The following is a 20,138-nucleotide window of genomic DNA, read 5'->3' on the forward strand; positions in this document are numbered from 1 at the left end:
TCTTCTTTGATAGTTTGTTTCAGTCAGGACCACTATTGTCAAATACGATTGGCAACTAGCATACAGTTTGGATTGGCGTTATGGTTCCGTTCTGGGCAAGAACTCCCTGCACATCCATGCAGCCTAGCATGGATAAGAACAGGGAGAGCAGCAATAACCCTCCTTAGGGTAAATAGAACGGAACAAACATGAATGTATTGCAGATATCATTAATTCAAGATTTTAATGTACAACATAATTCAAGAATTTAGTCTGATTCAAGGGGAATCAGAATCCCAAATTCTGACTGGACGAGAGGAGGAGCTGGGGATGGAGGAGGGTAATTAGCTAACATTAACTGACATTCTTGTATAGTGTAGAAAACAGTGTCAACTAAAAATAGAAAACATGAAATTTGCATATAACAAATATTTTTATGGTGAAAAACATCTTAATATTTTGACCAGTGTAGCTCACATGATGACAAAAACAATTTTTATTTTGGTGGCATTGGGAAATTTACTGCCAACACAACTATGCTCGAACCAGAGCTGTTCGGACCAATCAAATTGTCAGGACGGGCTTTATACGATGATGAACAGATGATACACAGTAACGTAATCATCCACGTCACCATAGAGCGCTTGGGTTGAATTCGTTTACAACAAAGAAGACTGCAGCTGGAGAATTGAGATGTGTAGATTACGCCATCGCGTCTGTTATAGAAGATATCGACAGCGCATTAATTTTAAAAGAGGAATAGAGAACCGCGATCCAGGCATTTGTCGATCGGAAAGATGAATGAAGAACATTGGTCACTTACTCCGTTGCTCTGATTGGTTGTAGGTCTATCCAATTGAGTGCAGAGGCATTTTCTTTCCTGGTTCGGTTGAAACACGCCCCTTAATCACAGCCCAATGGAGCAGTATCAGACTCATATTCTGACTAGAATCTGAGTATGACGACGTCAGGCTAACAATAACTAGGTTTTGAAGCATGAATTAAATGTTTTGGGTGAGTAATAATTGCATTTAGCAGACAATAGAGTTGTGATGTTCCAGCAAACAGTTGTGTCAGTTGCACTTACAGTTTAAAGAATGTTAAGACTGTTTTGAAAAATGTGCCAAAGCGATTGAGAAAAACTGTAATATACTTCGCTTAAAACATTTCAACTGAAATGTTAAATTATATTTACTGTACAAATAAATCATTTTATCAGTGCATACTGGTTACATCGATGGTCATGGCTATATCATGATATGCGTGGCTTTTATAAGGTTACTTAGATGGTCTGGATTCTGAGGATAATTGGATGGTAGTTAATGAGTGGTGTTTTTCCTGTGCAAAAGTCACCTCCACCACAATGCTAAAGTACCATGAGAGGTTGCCAGGGCATTGCAGTTGCTAATATGTTCTGAGTACTCATTGTGTTTCTGTCAGTTTTAAGTTTGTTAGTATATTGTTATGTGGTTGAGGGTGTTGGGAGTAGTTGCAAGGGGCTTTCTTATTGGCCTATGGGTTTATCAGATCATAAACCTATGTGCAATTCTAACTGTGTGGCTTGACCAATCAAACGCTGAATATGAACCCATGGTAGTATTTCAGATGAAGTTATAAATGAGAAACAGGACTGGCCGTGGATAAGAACATGAGGCGGACAGCAGTAGCTGTAGCTGCATGCTGGAGAAGAAGATCAGTAGTGTATCAATGAGTGACTGGGGGAGTGCAAGTGTGTCCTCAATGGATCGGGCCTGCAGGCCTTCTGCATATGCTGCACAGGATTACACTGATCCAACTTAATACTTAAGACCAAGGCATCATTCATAACTACAGCCACCATCTGGCATCGCTGCCCACCCGACCAGACCGGATTAACTTTGAGGAAGATTCCAAGAGCGGGTGTATGCTGCACTCTCTAATACCTCAGATGGGTCAGCATCAGCGTGCACTGCTCTGGGTGGGATGCCTGTCACACCAAAGACCAAAGTGCTTTAATTGCAGCCGCGGTCACTGCACTTATCCGTCGCAAACCTTCACTGATCTGCACTGACAGAGAATCAGCTAGCCAGTAAGAGACTGTTGAACAGTGGGTCAAATTTCAGAGGAGTGCTGTGTTGTTGTAGGTTTGAGTCTTACACAGCAGAAAATCATTCTCAAAATAAATACTGTACTTTTGTACTGTTGACCAATAAATATTTATAAACATTGCATGAGATAAAAATACTTGTTTTCAGACAATATATCTTAAGTTTATTTTTGTAAACTCCTTGCTCCAGTTTAATTTTTTATTTAATTTTTTTTATCATTAGATATCTTGGTCAAACCTTGGTAGATGTTATATCTTGGTCAACCCTTTTCATTCTTCAATTAATCATTTTATTTTTTTATTTAATGTACTTTACCGATCATTTAACTCTGCCTACGAAACAATCTATATTGTCTACATGTTCATATACTGCATACCTGTGATTGATATTGAATATTTGCAAGGTATTTAAAAAAAAAAAATATATATATATATATATATATATATATATATATATACATCTTTAAACACATTAGCTTCATTGATGGAGTCAAATTCAAAATCAAAATGTGTTTGTCACTGTTCACAAATGCATGTATTCTTACAAACATGTTGGGTTTTCATGTTTTATAGGGACTTTCCAGAGACAATTATTTTTATACTGTACAAACAGTATTCTATCCCCTGACCCTAAACACAACCCTCAGTGGGGGAAGATGCATGGGCATTAATTTGCATTATTATATGGACATGTCCATTCAAGCATTTCATACAATGGGCTTAAACAGCTTTTACAGCAGATTTGGTTCACAAACAACTGACAGTCGTGACCTAAATATGATTTTCATTTACAATAATAAATCTTAAAATTCTGCATTAGTAACTTAGTTTTCGTGCCATCAGTCGCACATTCACTCAAACTCTGAGGATCTTTAATTTTGAGTCAGACTTGTGAATTCATCAGATTGTTCTTATGTACTAGAGCACGTTCGCACATGCGCACTCTTCAAAAACAGTGCTTTAAATCTCTTGACAAACTAAAACACCTAAATGACATTTGTATTTATTCTAAATAAAATATATAGATTGTACTGAATGTTAGCATGCTTATTTTGCTTAAGATTTATTGAGTCCACATGTCATGCAAACAAGAAACTATGCTTCTAACCACAGGTTGAGAGCTGTCATTCCAACCCAGAGGTGTATAGTCCTGGGGTCAGAAAGTAGAAGTCCTGCCATATGTTTATTCCACCCATGAACTCAGCCAGCTGATTTCACTAATTAGTATCTCCTGGCTGAATTAGCAAATCCAGGTGATTGGAACAAAATACTGAGGAGGACTTTTACTTTCTGAACCTGGACTTTACACCTCTGGCCACATGTCAGCCAAGAGCAAAATAAATAAACCAGAACTCGACCTTATCTGAGCCACAAAACCTGTGTATATTAAATATGGAGTCATCTCAGCCTTAATAAGCCTGTTAACAAGCAGAATCACTGAAGAAAAGAAGAGAAAAGCCGAGCAGAAACAGAAGAACTACTACAACTGACTTCAGCCACAGCCTTAGATGAAATCAACTGAAGAGAAAAGAAGACATTAAATCTGTGAAGATCTCAGCCGAGGAGGATTAAACAACTCCACAAACAGCATTACCAGCTTCACTTATTACTAACCAGACTGACTTTATTTCTGTCAGACGTCTACAGAAGTTTTTATTGAGAATTAACAGAGGTTTAACTCTAATGTTTTTCATTTGAAGTCACCATAACAGTGATTAGTGTTTCCATTAGTTGGGCTCTTAACTCTTATTATATATTTTGTCCTTTTTTGGCTGCTGTGACTGTGTTTGTCAAACACATTTACAGCAGCAAAGAAAGCTAAAGTGAAATGAGATCAGGTGATGATGGTTACCTGTTGATGGTTTTATAATCATCATGAAATAGCCTGCTTCACTGATGTTTTTAAAATCTAACAATTGTGTTCCATTAATATTTTCACATCACAACCCCTGTGTTACTGCAGCATGAGATCCAGCCAAATCATTAGCATCGGTTAGAAGATTTTAACAAACTTGAGCATTAAATGTTAATCTTCGATGACAAACACATACATCAATAATCAGCACATGAATCTCAACAATGGAAACAATCAAAAATACCTTGTTGCAATGCATGCTGGGTACCAGCATAGTACAAAACTCCCAGCATGCATTGCAACATGAATAAATTATGCAGCTGAATGGTCCTATTATTTTGTTTAATTCTAAATATTTGCTTTGTATTTTTTGCTGTTGTTTTTGTTGTGACATTTATGGCGCTTTTCCATTACCAGTACCAGCTCGACTCGCCTCGTCTCGGCTCGCTTTTCGCTCCGTTTTCCATTGCAGATAGTACCTCCACAATAGTACCTGGTCATCATAGCGACGCCGCAGGAAACTGCCGTGACTTAATCTTATACGCGACACACACCCGCTACCCACACACACAGGACAATGGAGGAAATCGAGTGTATGCTCTTTTTGGATGTTTTTGTTTTTGCTGTTTTTTATTCAGGATACTCCATCTGGCGCGTGCAATGATGATGCAGTGAATAGTGACGATTCTCTCTGACCAATCAGCAGTCTGCCGTGTTTTCACGTCACATTTTAGTATCGCCTCAGCTCGCTCAGAACCATGCCGGAGGTGATACGAAAAAAAGTACCTGGAAGCAGGTACAGGTACAACTTTTACACAGTGGAAAACCAAACAAAGGCGAGTCGAGTCGAGGCGAGACGAGTTTGCCACTACACTACTGTGTAGTGGCAAAGCGCCATTAGTAGCTTTTTTGTGATGTTCAGAGTTGATCTGAATATTTTTGATTGTCACCATTGTTGAGATTCATACGCTGATTGTTGATAACTGAGCGTGTCACTGTAGGTAACATTTTTGTTAAAATATTTTAAATACTATCCCAATTTAAATACCCAGCAGCCAAATATTTTAACTGATAGGTATAATGCTGCTGGATTTCATGATGCGGTAACACAGGGTTTGTGATGTGAATATTAATGGAGCAACAAAATTGTTATATATAAATGACATCAGTGATTCAGGCTATTTCATGATGATTTTAAAACCATCAACAATAACCATCATCACCTGATCTCATTTCACTTTAGCTTTCTTTAACAAACACACTGTCACAGTGGCCAAAAAAGACAAAAGATATAAAAAGAGTTAAGAGCCCAACTAATGGAAACACTAATCACTGTTATGGTGACTTCAAATGAAACACATTAAAGTTAAACCTTTGTTAATTCTTAATAACAACTTATGTAGACGTCTGACAGAAATAAAGTCAATCTGGTTAGTAATAAGTGAAGCTGGTAATGCTGTTTGTGGAGTTGTTTAATCCTCCTCTGCTGAGATCTTCACAGATTTAATGTCTTCTTTTCTCTTCAGTTGATTTCATCTAAGGCTGTGGCTGAAGTCAGTTGTAGTTGTTTCTGCTTGGCTCTTTTTCGGTTCTCTTCATTCTTTCAGTAATTCTGCTTGTTAACAGGCTTATTAAGGCTGAGATGACTCCATATTTAATATACACAGGTTTTGTGGCTCAGATAAGGTCGAGTTCTGGTTTATTTATTTTGCTCTTGGCTGACATGTGGCCAGAGGTGTAAAGTCCAGGTTCAGAAAGTAAAAGTCCTCCTCAGTATTTTGTTCCAATCACCTGGATTTGCTAATTCAGTCAGGAGATACTAATTAGTGAAATCAGCTGGCTGAGTTCATGGGTGGAATAAACATATAGCAGGACTTATACTTTCTGACCCCTGGACTATACACCTCAGTTCCAACCACAAAACTTTACAATGCTGTTTGTGAATGTTCGTTGGAACTACCCTGGTAAAAAAAAAAAAAAAAAAGCTAAGTATACTTGCAGCCAGACTCATTATCAGTATACTTCAAGTGTACTAATGATTAGTTAACTTGAAGTGTGCTGTTTTGAAACAACTCATTTTGTACTAAGTATATTTTAGTAGTAATTAAATTGTAGTAAAGCATAACTTTAAGTGTATTTAATGTACTTTTGTGAACTAAATTGGAACAACTTTAAGTATACTTTAAGTATATGCCTGTACACAGCAAAATCCCCAGTGTTAAATTAACACTGCTCAGTGTTTATAAAATCCACACTCTCAGAGTGTTATAAGTAACACTGAAGCAGTTAATGAGATAATTAAGTGATTAATTGAGTGATGATTGAGCATTATTGAAGACACCTGATGTTAACAAGCAGAATCACTGAAGGAGAAAATCAGAAATTTTAAGTCACCAGTATGGAGATCAGTGTCTGCTTTAGTTGGGCTCTTGACCCTTACATTTTTAGCTTTAGATTTAGTTTGGCTGCTGTAATTCAGTTATAACAACCATATGAAGAAAGAGAAAAAGTGATCTGGTGGTGTTGGTTGTGTTTAAACAATCATTTTTAACATGAATCACTGAACTCATTTAGAGCCTAATCACTGAGTTAGGTTTACTTTGATTATAAAAGCGCTGGTCTTGCATTAGCATATCATCTTTTTTAGCATTTTCAATGTAATCCAATGGATTCCTTAAAGTTGTTCTGAAACCAAAGTTTTTTATTTTTTTATTTGTTATTTAGACATATACATGTGAATCTCAACAATGGTGACAATTATAATGCATGTTGCAGTGCATTCTGGCTACCACCAATCAAAACTCATTAATCATGCATTGCTGCATGAATAAATAATGAGGTTAATTTTCTTGGTGATTTCCTTTATTCTTACTATTTTATTTTATTTCTGATGTTTTTATGTGACTTTTCAGTCGCTTGTTTTCTAATGTTCAGAGTTGATCTGTTTATCTGAATATGCTGTTTATCACCATTGCTGAGATTCATACGCTGATTCTTGATGTCTGTGTGTGCCTAAAAAAATTTTTTATTTATTTTTTGTATCAGAATAACTTAAGAAATCCTTTGGACAAGGCCAGTGCTCCTATAATCAACAAAGTAAATCTCAGAGTAAAACTTATTATGTTAAAACATAACCAACACCACCAGATCACATTTTCTCTTTGTTCATCTGGCAGTTATAACTCAGACATAGCAGCTGAACTAAATCTAAAGTTAAAAATGTAAGGGTCAAGAGCCCAACTAAAGCAAACACCGATCACCACAATGGTGACTTCATTATTATTATTATTTTTTTCTCCTTCAGTGATTCTGCTTGTTAACATCAGGTGTCTTCAATAATGCTCAATCATCACTCAATTAATCACTTAATTGTCTCATTACCTTTAACACCGCTTCAGTGTTACTTATAACACTCTGAGAGTGTGGATTATATAAACACTGAGCAGTGTTAATTTAACACTGGGAGTTTTGCTGTGTGTAGGGACTACCCTGGTAATAAAATAAAAAAAAGCTAAGTATACTTGCAGCCAGACTAATTATCAGTATACTTCAAGTGTTTTAATGATTAGTTAACTTGAAGTGTACTGTTTTGAAACAACTAATTTACATTAGGTGTCTTCAATAATGCTCAATCATCACTCAATTAATCACTTAATTATCTCATTACCTTTAACACCGCTTCAGTGTTACTGCTTGATTAGTGATATTAAAGTGTACTTTATTTGTGTTACAAGTACATTACAAATTCATTATGAGTGTCTTCGAAACATACAAGCAATATACCCAGGTGAAAGAGAAATATATTTAAATTGTACTATACTAAGTATTAAATGTATTATTTTGAAACAACTTCAAGTATATTACGTGTATTTCAAGATATGCTTAAGATCAATTTTAAGCTATTTGCACTATATTTTAATATATTAAATTGTGCTAAAATGGAACCACTTCAAGTACATTTAGTGCATTTAAGTGTATTTCTTTACAGTTAATTTAAAATATACTTTCATATGTCTTAAACTACAGTTATAATATATTTGAAGCTTAATTTTAATGTACTTCAAGGACATTTAAATAGCATTTCAGCTCTCAGTATTAGCATTACACTAATAGTTTATTATAAAGCTGTTTTAATCAGCATTCAAAATGGTATTTTAAAAGTGCAAAAATAATTTAATATAAATGTTAAGACATACACAGACTTTGAAATCAAGAAAACTTTAATATAGTATATTGTTGTGTACATTGCAAAATAAATACATAAGAGTACATTAAAAAAGTACAGCAGCATGTTCTCTTGAACAAAATACATTATAACAAAGATCAGTGAAATGCTATGGCAGAGCTATATTTATAAAAAAAATTGTAGAACATTTCAGTTATTCAATTAAATTTTCTGAAAAATAAAAGTTACGGAAAAACAATGTGCAGAAGTGAATAATGCATTATTTACAAACTTATTCCTACAAATGGCTGAACCAAAGAAACAGAAGAAGAGTTTGACTGTCACATCTTCAAGTGGACGATCACTTCTTTGAGTACGACTCGCATTTTCTGCAACTGAGGGCTTGTGGTTAAGACACTGTAGTATTTGAAGACTGCTTTATCTGTGAAAGGGAAGAAGAATTTATATAAAATTAACCAATGATTAACATTTTTGTATCCATGTTTGAATATATGTGTAATAATTTGCATAGAAATGCATTAGAATTCTGTTGACTTCTCAGTTTACATTTCAAAGCTTTGATTATATCCTCATCAAGCTGGACATGAGTGTCCATTTTTATCCTCTTGTCTGTCGTCACTATAGAGCACTCTATGAGTTACAGTGAACATGAGATTAGCCCAACACAACTTACAGTGAGCAAAGTTCAATCAAAAAGTCAATGATATAGTTATTTGCAGCAATAAAGCAACCTGTGAGTATTACACTATTACAAAAAAAAAAACTCTGAAATTTACGGTAAAAAAACGGCAGCTGTGGTTGCCAGTATTTTACCTTAAAAAATATGGTGGCAACCTTTTATGTTTTACGGGACTTAAATTTATGGGCAAAAAAAACAGCATGCATTGCAGCATGAATAAATTATACTGAATTGCCTTAGTATTTTATTTTATTATTATCTGCTTTTTTTTTTTTTTTTTTTTTTTTACTTTTTAGTAGCTTGTTTTGTGATTGAGCTTTTACTTGTGTTTAGCATATTTCTTAAAAGTGTAACTAAGCATATATTTATTACCAATGTACCTATAGTGCACTTGTTAGAAATATATTAAAAGTATGCTTGTGTTTAGCATTTTTCTTAAAAGTGTAACTAAGCATGTATTTATTACCAATGTACCTCTAGTATACTTTTTTAGAAATATATTAAAATGCAGTTCAATGTATTTTTAATGCACTTCAAATAAGCATGTTGGGAATACAAATGTATTATAAACATACTGCTTGAATTTCAAGTATATTTTTAATACATTTAATACCACATCTTTTTCACCTGGGTATATTTTTGGGAAACACCGACTCGTTGAAATATACTGATAACAACGTAACTTGCGACCATAGTCGGCTAACAATGCTTTCGGGAAACGCACTCCAGATCAATTGAATCAGTGAGTTGTTGACTCAAGAACAAATGCCATTGGATCAGGCCAATTCACGAATTAATAATTTAGTGTGATTAGCGAATAGCTAAAGAGGTGTATGTATGTTATTTAAATTAAGTCTCTCGAACTTGCATACGGACACACATTTGAAGGTAATAATTGTCACACGTAGGCATAATTTATGGAAAAAAGATTTTTTCACTTTTTGAAAAATCTTTAGTTGACTAGCCCATTATTAATTTTGTTCCTTTGTGTTAAATAAGGGGCAATCTGGTGTTTTTAAATCATGCTGAGCAATCATGCTGTTATCAGTGGTGGTGGCTCGCACACAGACGAGCAAAATATTTAGATTTATTGTATTCTATTGTATTATAGTAGATGTAAGGATGAAATTATCAGAATATGTGAGATTTTAACCTGCGCTAGCAAATATTTATGATTGGAATCTATTTCGGAGTTGCATATTTGAAAAAAAATAACATTTTCTTTTTCTTTATTTATTTTGTCACAGATCCCAGAAGAGGAATTCATAATCATGACAACAGATTCTTCAGACTCTCTAAACACCTCTGCAGAAAACCTGTGCCTTTGATCAAACCCTGTGAATCAGTCGTTTTCTGGACATTTATGGGACCAACATATGATGACTTGTACTCCACTTCTGACAGACACCTTTATGGACTGAACAGGTGTCATGTAAATCCATGGATTCCAACAAATATGTGTAGAACATAAATCATGTTAGAGGAAATCCCATGTGCAATATTAGTCTATTTTAGAGTGAACTTTATTTCTAAGTAGATTTTGGATGACTATGTTCAGTTGGTTTATTTTTGTAAAGCTTTTTCCTGATGTATATTTTTCTAAAACAATATTGTTCTCCAACGGAGGAGACACTTCTGAACACCTATAGATAAAATAGTGTTAGGCAAAGAAAATGCCTCCTTTCTTAAACAGGGGAAAAGCCATAGTACCTCTCATCAACAACAGTGATCATGTTAAGAATGGCATTAGCTGATTTGTGTGTCATCCTTACATACTGTATGTGTGCCCTATAATTTAAACAATTTGATGATTAAGAGAAATTTAATATTTGGATCTGATGTTTTATTTAGTAAAAAATGATCATGATTTTGATACGATTATCCAACGCTATCTTACCCTGGAAATCCAGAGTTCTCGCAAGAGCACAAATTGAATTTGCTCAGCGAGTTACTCTGGCGTCGAGTAATGATGCTCATTAAATATGCCCTTGTGTCCGAGCTGTACCAATCACATCGGGTTATCTGATATAGGAGGGTCAGAGGTGAGCACGACAGCGCTGTGACGTCAAAGTCATTAGTAAACATTGCAAGGTGGTTATGGATGAACACCAGTTGTTTGAAACGGCTTTGGTCGCTACAATGAACGAGTTAGACTTGGCTTTTTATCTAAAAGAGGAGCAGAAGACGGCGCTCAAATCGTTCCTTTGCAAGAAGGGCGTTTTTGCTCTTTTGCCGACCGGATACGGTAAGAGTCTAATCTAACAGTTTGCTCCGCTGGTAGCTAAGCGATAACTTGTTGTGATTGGTCGTAGTGTTATCCAATTGCGTGCAGTGAGATTTTCAAATGCATGCTTGGTGCCGCCCCTCGAGCTGGCTAATCGATTTTCATTAGTCGATGCCAGACCCTTAATCTTTCAGATTCCAGGCCAGGTTATTTCCAGGCTAACGCTATCTCAAAACCAATTTGTACAAATTCGTACGATTTGTCTAAACCCCAGTGATGGGTAGGTTTAGGGGTGAGGTCAGGGGTAGGTCATTAGTGCGAATTCATACGAATTGGCCAACTCGTAGAATATGTAAAATTTAGCAAAAATCGTATGAATTCGTATGAATTAGCCACCTTGTAAAATACATATGAATTGCCTTGAGATCGGGTTGGATTATCATGTTTCAAATCAACAGCTTTTATTGATTTTCTTAATGTGTGCTTTTCGTGTTTAGGTCTCAAAACGCACATGTGATGAAATATCTATATTATTTTATATTTATCTGGGTCTAAATGAAGAAATAAGAACATAGTCTTTTATATTGTACTACACTAGCAAATCAAAATATTTCACTTTGCTGTTGTTCACAAATGTTGAGTCTAATACATATATTCTGCAAATATGCAACCTTTTCTCCCAAAGCCATATGTGTGCTTCACATCATTACCTTTAGTGACAGACATTTTGATGACAAATTGACGAGGGGGCTCTGATTTTCAATAATAATGGTTATAGAATTTATGAATTAAGTTGGATTATATGTTTCAACTGTAGAATATATAAAGTCTTGCCTAATGCTGAAGTTACAGCAAAAAAAAAAAAAAAAAAAACTGTCAACTATGTTACTCAGAATATTAAGTATAGATCACTATTTATTTTATTGTCATTCATTCTGAAGAATGAATTGTCATTGTGTTGCTGCGCAAAATATATCTTTAAGATACAAATTAAATAATGTTCAGATTTGTCAACTGTCATGTCAACTGTTACCTTTTTTTTACATTGTCAGTGACTTAAATTGACTTGAAAATGCTGCTTCTGACATGCTATAAAGTGCATTTTATATCCCCGCAGGTAGGACTTTTGCATACCAAACTCAAAAGTATGAAACTGATCTATACTGTAGATTTAGCTTATATAAAAAAATATAAAAAAAATAAAGAAAAAAACGTTACTATACCTACTGATACCTATACCCATGAGAATATCAGTTGATTAAAATCTTAACATCTGTGTCATCTGACCCTGTGGATGCATTCCTTGATATGTACCAGTAAGTATATTGCTATTTACTGCATATCCACATTGATATCTGTGTAACAAAGTATACTGAGGCTTTGAAATACATTGTGGATTATTTCCAAATGCTTGATTAGAAGTGTAGAGAACACTTGTGTCCTTTAAGCTGCTGTCTTTAGACCGTTTGGCCAGGATGTGGCTATACAAGGATCCAGTGCGTCATCTGTTGCGACTCTAACAGAACATCTAACAGAAGTTGATCTTGGATGCCTGAATATATATATATATATATATATATATATTTTTTTTTTGTGTATGTCCATGTTATGACACATTTGTACAATATTCACACTATTAAACCACCAACATGAAAATATGACACACTAAATCATGATTGATTGATTGATTGATGAATGAATGATTTATTTATTTATTTATTTATTTATTTATTTATTTATGACAGGTGCCCTGGTTTGAGAGAAAAAAAAAACTTTTCTGGCCAGTATATTTTCTTCATTCACCTGTCATTGGCAGAAAGGTAATTTTGTACTCTGGCTACAGTAGCGGAAATATTTATTGTTGGATGAAATGGCACAAAAGTTCTCAGAACACATGTACGGGTCATGCAATTGTACTGGGATTTTATGGAGATGCTGGAGAAAACTGATCTGATTTATCTGAATAGATGTAGTGTTTTACAAAATCATACAGTCGTGTCTATATAAACAGTGCTTTATTTATTTGTTACTTCACTCACGTCTTTGTCAAGTGTTGCTTATTCTGTTCTGTTATGAGAGGGAAATATCTCAATAAAATGTTAAATTTGTCATTGTCCTAATGAACATGTTGTTTATATGAATTGTTGATGAGTATGTTAATTTTTCATCCTGTCACTGAATAGAGGTTGTGAGAATTGAATGGATCTGAATCATTTTCCCCAGGAACCCCAAACTGGTTTTATCCACAGAACTAGATCGGGTAACAAGTCAAGTCAAGTCATTTTCATTTATATAGCGCTTTTAACAATGTAGATTGTCTCAAAGCAGCTTTACAGAGATAAATGTATAATTTAACGTAAGATTGTTTTGGCTTTATAGCGGTTCTTTAATAAAGTTATTTTCCAGCTAAAGTTAGTTTTGATTGATTCGCTTCCGTCGCAACGATCATTTGTTTTTAAATTAGGGCCGCCAAGACGACACCATTCTCTCTACACAGACTTTAAACGCGAACCTGTGAGAAACGCTGATGGCGTTCAGATGCGCATTAAGAACGGGTTCTATAGTTATGTGCGTTTGAATATATGTGTGCAGGTTTGGAATTCCCTACAAACCAAACCTAAACAAATTACTGGTGTTTCCTTATAGTTTTGATTCAGAATTTTATTTTATTTTATCAATTCGGGGTAGATACGCAAATTGAGTTTTCCCGACGACGCATTATCTGTAGAGTGGGAAAGGGATCCTCCATAGGGAGAGACTAGTTGGCACTTCAGCACTGCGTTGACACCGGGTCCAGGCGAAGGTCCTTCATCAGATCTGGAAACGGCCTGGATCCGGCAGGCTGCGGGAAAACCTTGGGATAAACAAAGACACTAAAATTAGCGTAGATGCCATTCTTCTCATGATGTAACAAGTACATCAGGATTTATGGGAAGTGTTCCCGGTTCCAGCTGACCTAATCTATGCAGCCTAATATTGAATTATAGAAGTCTATAATGTATTATGTGAACGCTATGTCAAAGAGATGTGTCTTTAATCTAGATTTGAACTGACAGAGTGTGTCTGCTTCCCGGACAATGGTAGGAAGGCTGTTCCAAAGTTTTGGTGCTAAATAGGAAAAGGATCTACCGCCAGCAGTTGATTTTGATATTCTAGGTATTATCAACTGGCCGGAATTTTGAGATCGCAATAGACGTGAAGGAGTATAATGCGTTAAGAGCTCGCTCAAGTACTGCGGAGCTAAACCATTTAGTGCTTTGTAAGTAATCAGCAATATTTTAAAATTGATGCGATGTTTAATAGGGAGCCAATGCAGTTTTGACAGAACCGGGCTAATATGCTCATACTTCCTGGTTCTGGTAAGAACTCGAGCTGCTGCGTTTTGAACTAGCTGTAGTTTGTTTATTAAGCGTGCAGGGCAACCACCCAGTAGAGCATTACAATAATCTAGCCTTGAGGTCATGAACGCATGGACTAATTGTTCCGCATTTGTCAATGAGAGCATATGACGTAATTTAGATATATTTTTAAGATGGAAAAATGCGGTTTTACAGATACTAGACACGTGACTTTCAAATGAAAGATTAGTATCAAAGAGCACACCCAGGTTCCTAACCGACGACGAAGACTTAACAGAGCAGCCATCAAGTGTTAGACAGTATTCTAGGTTATTACGTGAGGAAGTTTTTTGTCCAATAATTAGAATCTCTGTTTTTTCAGAATTTAGAAGTAGGAAATTACGAGTCATCCAATTTTTTATATCAGCTATGCATTCTGTTAGTTTAGTGAATTGGTAAGTTTCTTTATTCTGTGAATAAAGTTTAAACACTTTATTCTACAGTGTCATTGTTACATACGTATGTTACATGCAGTTACTATAGTAATAACTATAAATGATGCATAATTACATGCAATTAACCCTAAACCAAACCCTAATCATAACCTTATAGTTAATTATTATATTAATCAGTACTTAAATGTATAATTACAGTGTAACAAATACACCTTAAAATAAAGTGTAACCCTAGATTGTTTCGCTTCCCTTATTTTTTTCTTTCATTAATATGCAGGACACTTTGCTTAAAATTAAAGTGTATTTTAGAGTAAATGTTCATGCATATTTATACATACAGTGTCCTGGGTATAGAAATGGCACCCATAAAGTTTTCTGTGATGGGTAAGTTTTGGGGGATAGAATATACCGTTTTTACACTGTAAGCCCGTTTATCGGTCCAAATGGGGGTTTCCGCCAGAACGGGTGAAGGTCTCTGCATGTTACTGTCTTTCCACGTGGCAAAGTAATATCATTCCATTTAAGCTTTTATCTGACTTCATTTTATATCTGACTCCATTTTATCACAACCTCGAATTTAAGTTAGATTGCCAATTGGTTATTGGTCAATTATATAATAGTTTAGCAATACATTTGATTGTTCTATTTAACTCTTTACTTATATTTTACCCATTCATATTAGAAAGCTGTCACTAAACAGAGGTAATTGCTATATACCTGAGATCGGTCGCATTCACGCTTACATATTCAAAGATACTTTGGTATAGCCCCCGTGATTGCATACTTGAAATTAAAGTAACGTTTACTTCAGTAGAGGCATGGCCACTACTACAGATGTAAGTCACCCAACTTTATCTGTCTTATAATAGCTTTGGTTTGGCCATGCCGTGGTTTCCCATGTACACTTATCTAAAGTAACATTAAATTAAATCAGAGTAAGACACACCCAGATTTAGATTGGTCAAGCAGCACTTTTGCTGCCCTAAACGGAAATTCACTTCTTGTCTTTGCAAAACACGTACACTTGAATTAGCGCCAAATATTAGTCGTCACTAATCTGACGCAAAACCTTTTGCAATTCATTATATACCCAGACCAAGATAGAAACTTCTTTCGCATGGAAACATTTGCTAACAATGAATTTGCATTCAGGGTTTACTCCTTTTGAGAGCAGGGGGCCATTTGCCTGGAAGACGCACCCTCCTCTGTGTGCAAGTTATCTCTAAACTCTTAAAGACTTTATTACTGGGGTTTTGGAAGTGGATAATGCAAATAAAAACCTTGCAGTGCTGAAAAAAAATTGTAATGCATCTTTACCTTTGTATTTATTTTGGATGCTGTAAGGAACTTTTACAATCAACAACTATTAAGTCTTTCATTTATTATTCATATGAAGTATTATTTGTGTGATCATGTGTTACTTTTAACCAATACATTTTTTGGCTTTTAGTATGAATATGTTAGCTTTACTGTTATCTATAAGCTAGTGTGCTCCAAAACAATGACAAAGTTAGAATTTAGAAGATATAAGTGTTCAAAACGCCTCTGTTATGACTGTAACCTCGGTTCCCTGAAGAGGGAACGAGACGCTGTTTCGAGATTGATGCTATGGGAACGTGCAGAATCTCTGCGTTAAAGCGCACCAAGACCAAACATTGTCAGCTTCTGATAGGCCAAAGCAAGTCGATCACAGGCACGCCAGAAGTATGGCAGGGCAATGCAGCGTCTCGTTCCCTCTTCGGGGAACCGAGGTTACAGTTGTAACCGAGGCTTTCCCTTTCAAGGGAACTCGCTCTGCATCGAGATTGACGCTATGGGAACGTCTATAGTTCCAATGGCTTCAACGCTGCCATAGTGACCAGTGCCTGTCTTGTGTGAAATCAGGCAAGCACAACAAAGACAGAATCACCTGGGACCCAGGGTAAAGCCCAAATCTAGGTTGTAAACCTGACAAATGTGTGCGGAAAGGACCAGCCCGCTGCATCACACACCTCTTGTAGGGATACCCCCCATTATAAGGCTTACAAAGACGCTATACTCCTCCTGATCCGACGCACCACGGACGATAAACCAACGGTTTCTCTCCAAAGACACCACCCAAACATGTGTGGTAAGCATCTAGGCCGCCACATAAACCTTTAGAGTGAAGGGGGATAAGCCTATCTCTAGCCTATCTCGGAGATTTCCTCCGAAATAAATGCAGCAAAATATCAACCAAACAAGTAAAAACACTCTGGATGAAAGGCTGAATAATATTTTAATACAGACATCTAACTCCTCAAATGTCAGATGAGTAAATATTTTTTTTATTTTCTCAAATTAAATGCAGCCAAATATCAACCACACAAGTAAAAACGGTCTGGATGAAAGGCTGAATATAGTGTATTAATACAGACATCAAAATCAGATGAGTATTTAACATTTAATTCCTCAAAATTAAACACAGGCCAAAACCAACCAGATGAAAAACTTGGTCTGGATGAAAGGCTGATAATAGTATTTTCATACAGACATCTAACTTCCAAAGCCAGACAAATATTTCATTTAATTCCTCAAAATTAGATGCAGCCAAGAAACAAGCAGACAAGAATACGTGGTCTGATTGACAGGCTGAATATTCATGTTATAATCTCAAACACAAAAAGAACCATATAATAATAAAAAATAATAGTCTGCAACACACATAATTAGTTTGCACACAATAGAAAAGAGAGAAAGGGGAATTACGCGCTGCCTCGGCAAACGCGAGATCCGAGCCACTAAATTCTTATTGCAGATCCGTAATCTACGTGCTGCCTCAGCAAACGCGAGATCCGAGCCACTAGATTCTTATTGCAGATTCGTAATCTACGTGCTGCCTCAGCAAACGCGAGATCCAAGCCACTAGATTCTTATTGTAGCCTGTAATCTACGGGCTACCTCTGCGCACGCGAGATCCAAGACCGAGTCAGAATCGGCATTGAATCGGCACAGAATCGGCACATTTACTATTTTCTACATGGTGAATGGCACATAGTGCACTATATAGCAGAGAGGGAACAATTCAAACAGTGTAAATATATGCTTTCCATTGGGGCGTATGACGTCTGGTTTCACGTTATTGTCACGTGAACCGCCAAAGCATGCACACAGTCTGCTTCAGTCCAAAGACACGATGCACAAAGCGGATCATATGATCGAGTCAGCGCAGACCATAAAACATATCAGACCCATTTGAATTCTACACAGAATGCTAGATTTTAAAGCGATATGGAGGAGATTAGGAGGAGAAACGGTTAGAGACTTGGCATTAAAAACAGAACTTGCGAGTAGAAGAGATAACACCAGTGCCAGGCATCAACAAAACTTACACACTTTTCAAACTACACATCCTCAGCATGATTATGTTCACCGTTTTGCTTTAGTAACAGTTTCATATTAAATCTAAAAGGAGGAATCTATTACACTGTAGCTGTCATATGCTGTCAAATGTGGTGCTTTATCAACTTTAACGGCTCTGGCCGAGCTGTGATATAAACGAAACACAATTGGCTATTCTTCCTCTTTCAGCAGAAAGGTAAATCATCAACACTATCATCCCTTACATGTGTTTTATTTAACTAAATACATCGTAATCGGCTAAAACGCATGCGCAGGTTACTTTACTTACTGAACAAGCTCGCACCCAAGTCTGTGCTGCTTTCACATTCACGCGAAACACGCAACAGTTAAGAGAGCAACTGAACTCAGACCACCTCCTTCAGGGTCCGTATGACAGCTTTCTATTTTTCATGCGAATCGTCCCCCGATCAGAACTAAACTGCCAGTGTGAAAACGCCCTGAGTTCGGCTGCACCCAACTACAGCTGCACATAATAGCACCAAATTAATCAAAAAACCACAAAATATTGACCCACGTTCTGTTTTCTGTCATGTGGCGTGCACGTTTGTGATGACGTAAGATGAACGCAAGTGCACCAGGTTTCGATAGAATCAAGTTGAGTGTGAAACCAGAACAAATCTGTGGGGGGCACTGGGAACAATCGCGCTTGGACTCGGACCGCAACAGACGTGAGAAAATGCCCTAAATCTGCTTGACTGAAGAACTATGCTGTTGGCTGTTGTGTGACAGTACTTTAATCTATTACACAAAGTTGCATGTTTATCACGAGGTTGAATCCAGTTATTTATTAGTCAACTACTTATTGACGCTTTTGGTTTTATCTTGAATAACATGACACTTCCATAACATGTCTGTATCCAATTGTTATGAACCCTTTGTTAGAAGTGGCTATGTAGGGGTTTCACAACATAAAGAAGGACACGTGAAACTCGAGTGCGCTGCGTTGGCATTTATTATACTCACAAACATGAAAAAACTCGAGAAACACGTATCATAAAGAAAACAAAATAATATACTACAATACTTCAAATATATAAAGTTAACAAACATTAACAAGACGATCAGCAAAGTAATTTAAATAAAGGAAAAGACAAAAAAAAAAAAACTTGTTTGCTGGTTTCTCCTCTCTCCTGCCATGCTCCGCTTCAGCGTCCTTATTATAGTAGATCAGGAACGACTCCAACGAGCCGCAGGTGTATAATGATATGCAGGTGCGAACCTATTGATAAACTCAGACACACGGAAAAAAACCCACAGAGTTATGACGTCATCCCAAGGAGAGGGAAACACTAGACACAAACCGTAACACTCCCCACTTAAAGAAAGAACCAGTCTTCTTTTTTAGACAGGTTCTGGATGAAGCGAACTGTAAAAGCAAACAAGAACATAGTCACAATAACACAAATTTACACACCTACATATAAATTAAATTATACATTTACCTAGCCCCGAGAAAGGGCATCTGCCACGATGTTGTCTGTTCCTTTCTTGTGGTGGATCTCAAGATTATAACATTGAGCCATTAGCGCCCAGCGCATCAAACGTTGGTTATGATTGTACATTTTATTAAAAAAAAACAACGGGGTATGGTCCGTGTAGACGATGACGGGAGTAGAGCTGTATCCAACATACACATCAAAGTGCTGCAAAGCAAGCAACATAGCTAGAGTCTCTTTTTCAACTGATGACGATTGAATTTAGCCGAAAAATAAGATACTGGATGGGATATGCCATCAGCACCACTCTGAAGCAGGACAGCTCCAACTCCGGTCGCGCTCGCGTCTACCTCGAGCTTGAATGGACGAGCCAGATCAGGAGCAGACAATACCGGAGCACTGCAAAGGAGAGACTTTGCACACAGAAATGCACTTTGACATTCATCAGTCCAATTAAAAACCACTTTAGAGCTACACATCTTCATTAAGGGAGCAACCACAGACGAGACATTTTTACAA

General features: G+C 36.4%; 1 protein-coding gene across 1 annotated transcript in view; it reads left to right on the forward strand.

The window, feature by feature from the left end:
• LOC311289656 (potassium voltage-gated channel subfamily A member 5) overlaps positions 1-10,280 on the forward strand; it is a 61,441-nt gene extending 51,161 nt beyond the window's left edge. Inside the window, exon 2 of the mRNA XM_084407858.1 lies at positions 10,033-10,280. The gene's annotated coding sequence lies outside the window, so the exon portion shown is untranslated. The remainder of the gene's footprint in view (positions 1-10,032) is intronic.
• The last annotated feature ends 9,858 nt before the right edge of the window (positions 10,281-20,138 follow it).

This window comes from Rutilus rutilus (assembly GCF_951802725.1).
Source record: "Rutilus rutilus genome assembly, chromosome: 4".
In the NCBI taxonomy this organism is placed as follows: Eukaryota; Metazoa; Chordata; class Actinopteri; order Cypriniformes; family Leuciscidae; genus Rutilus; species Rutilus rutilus.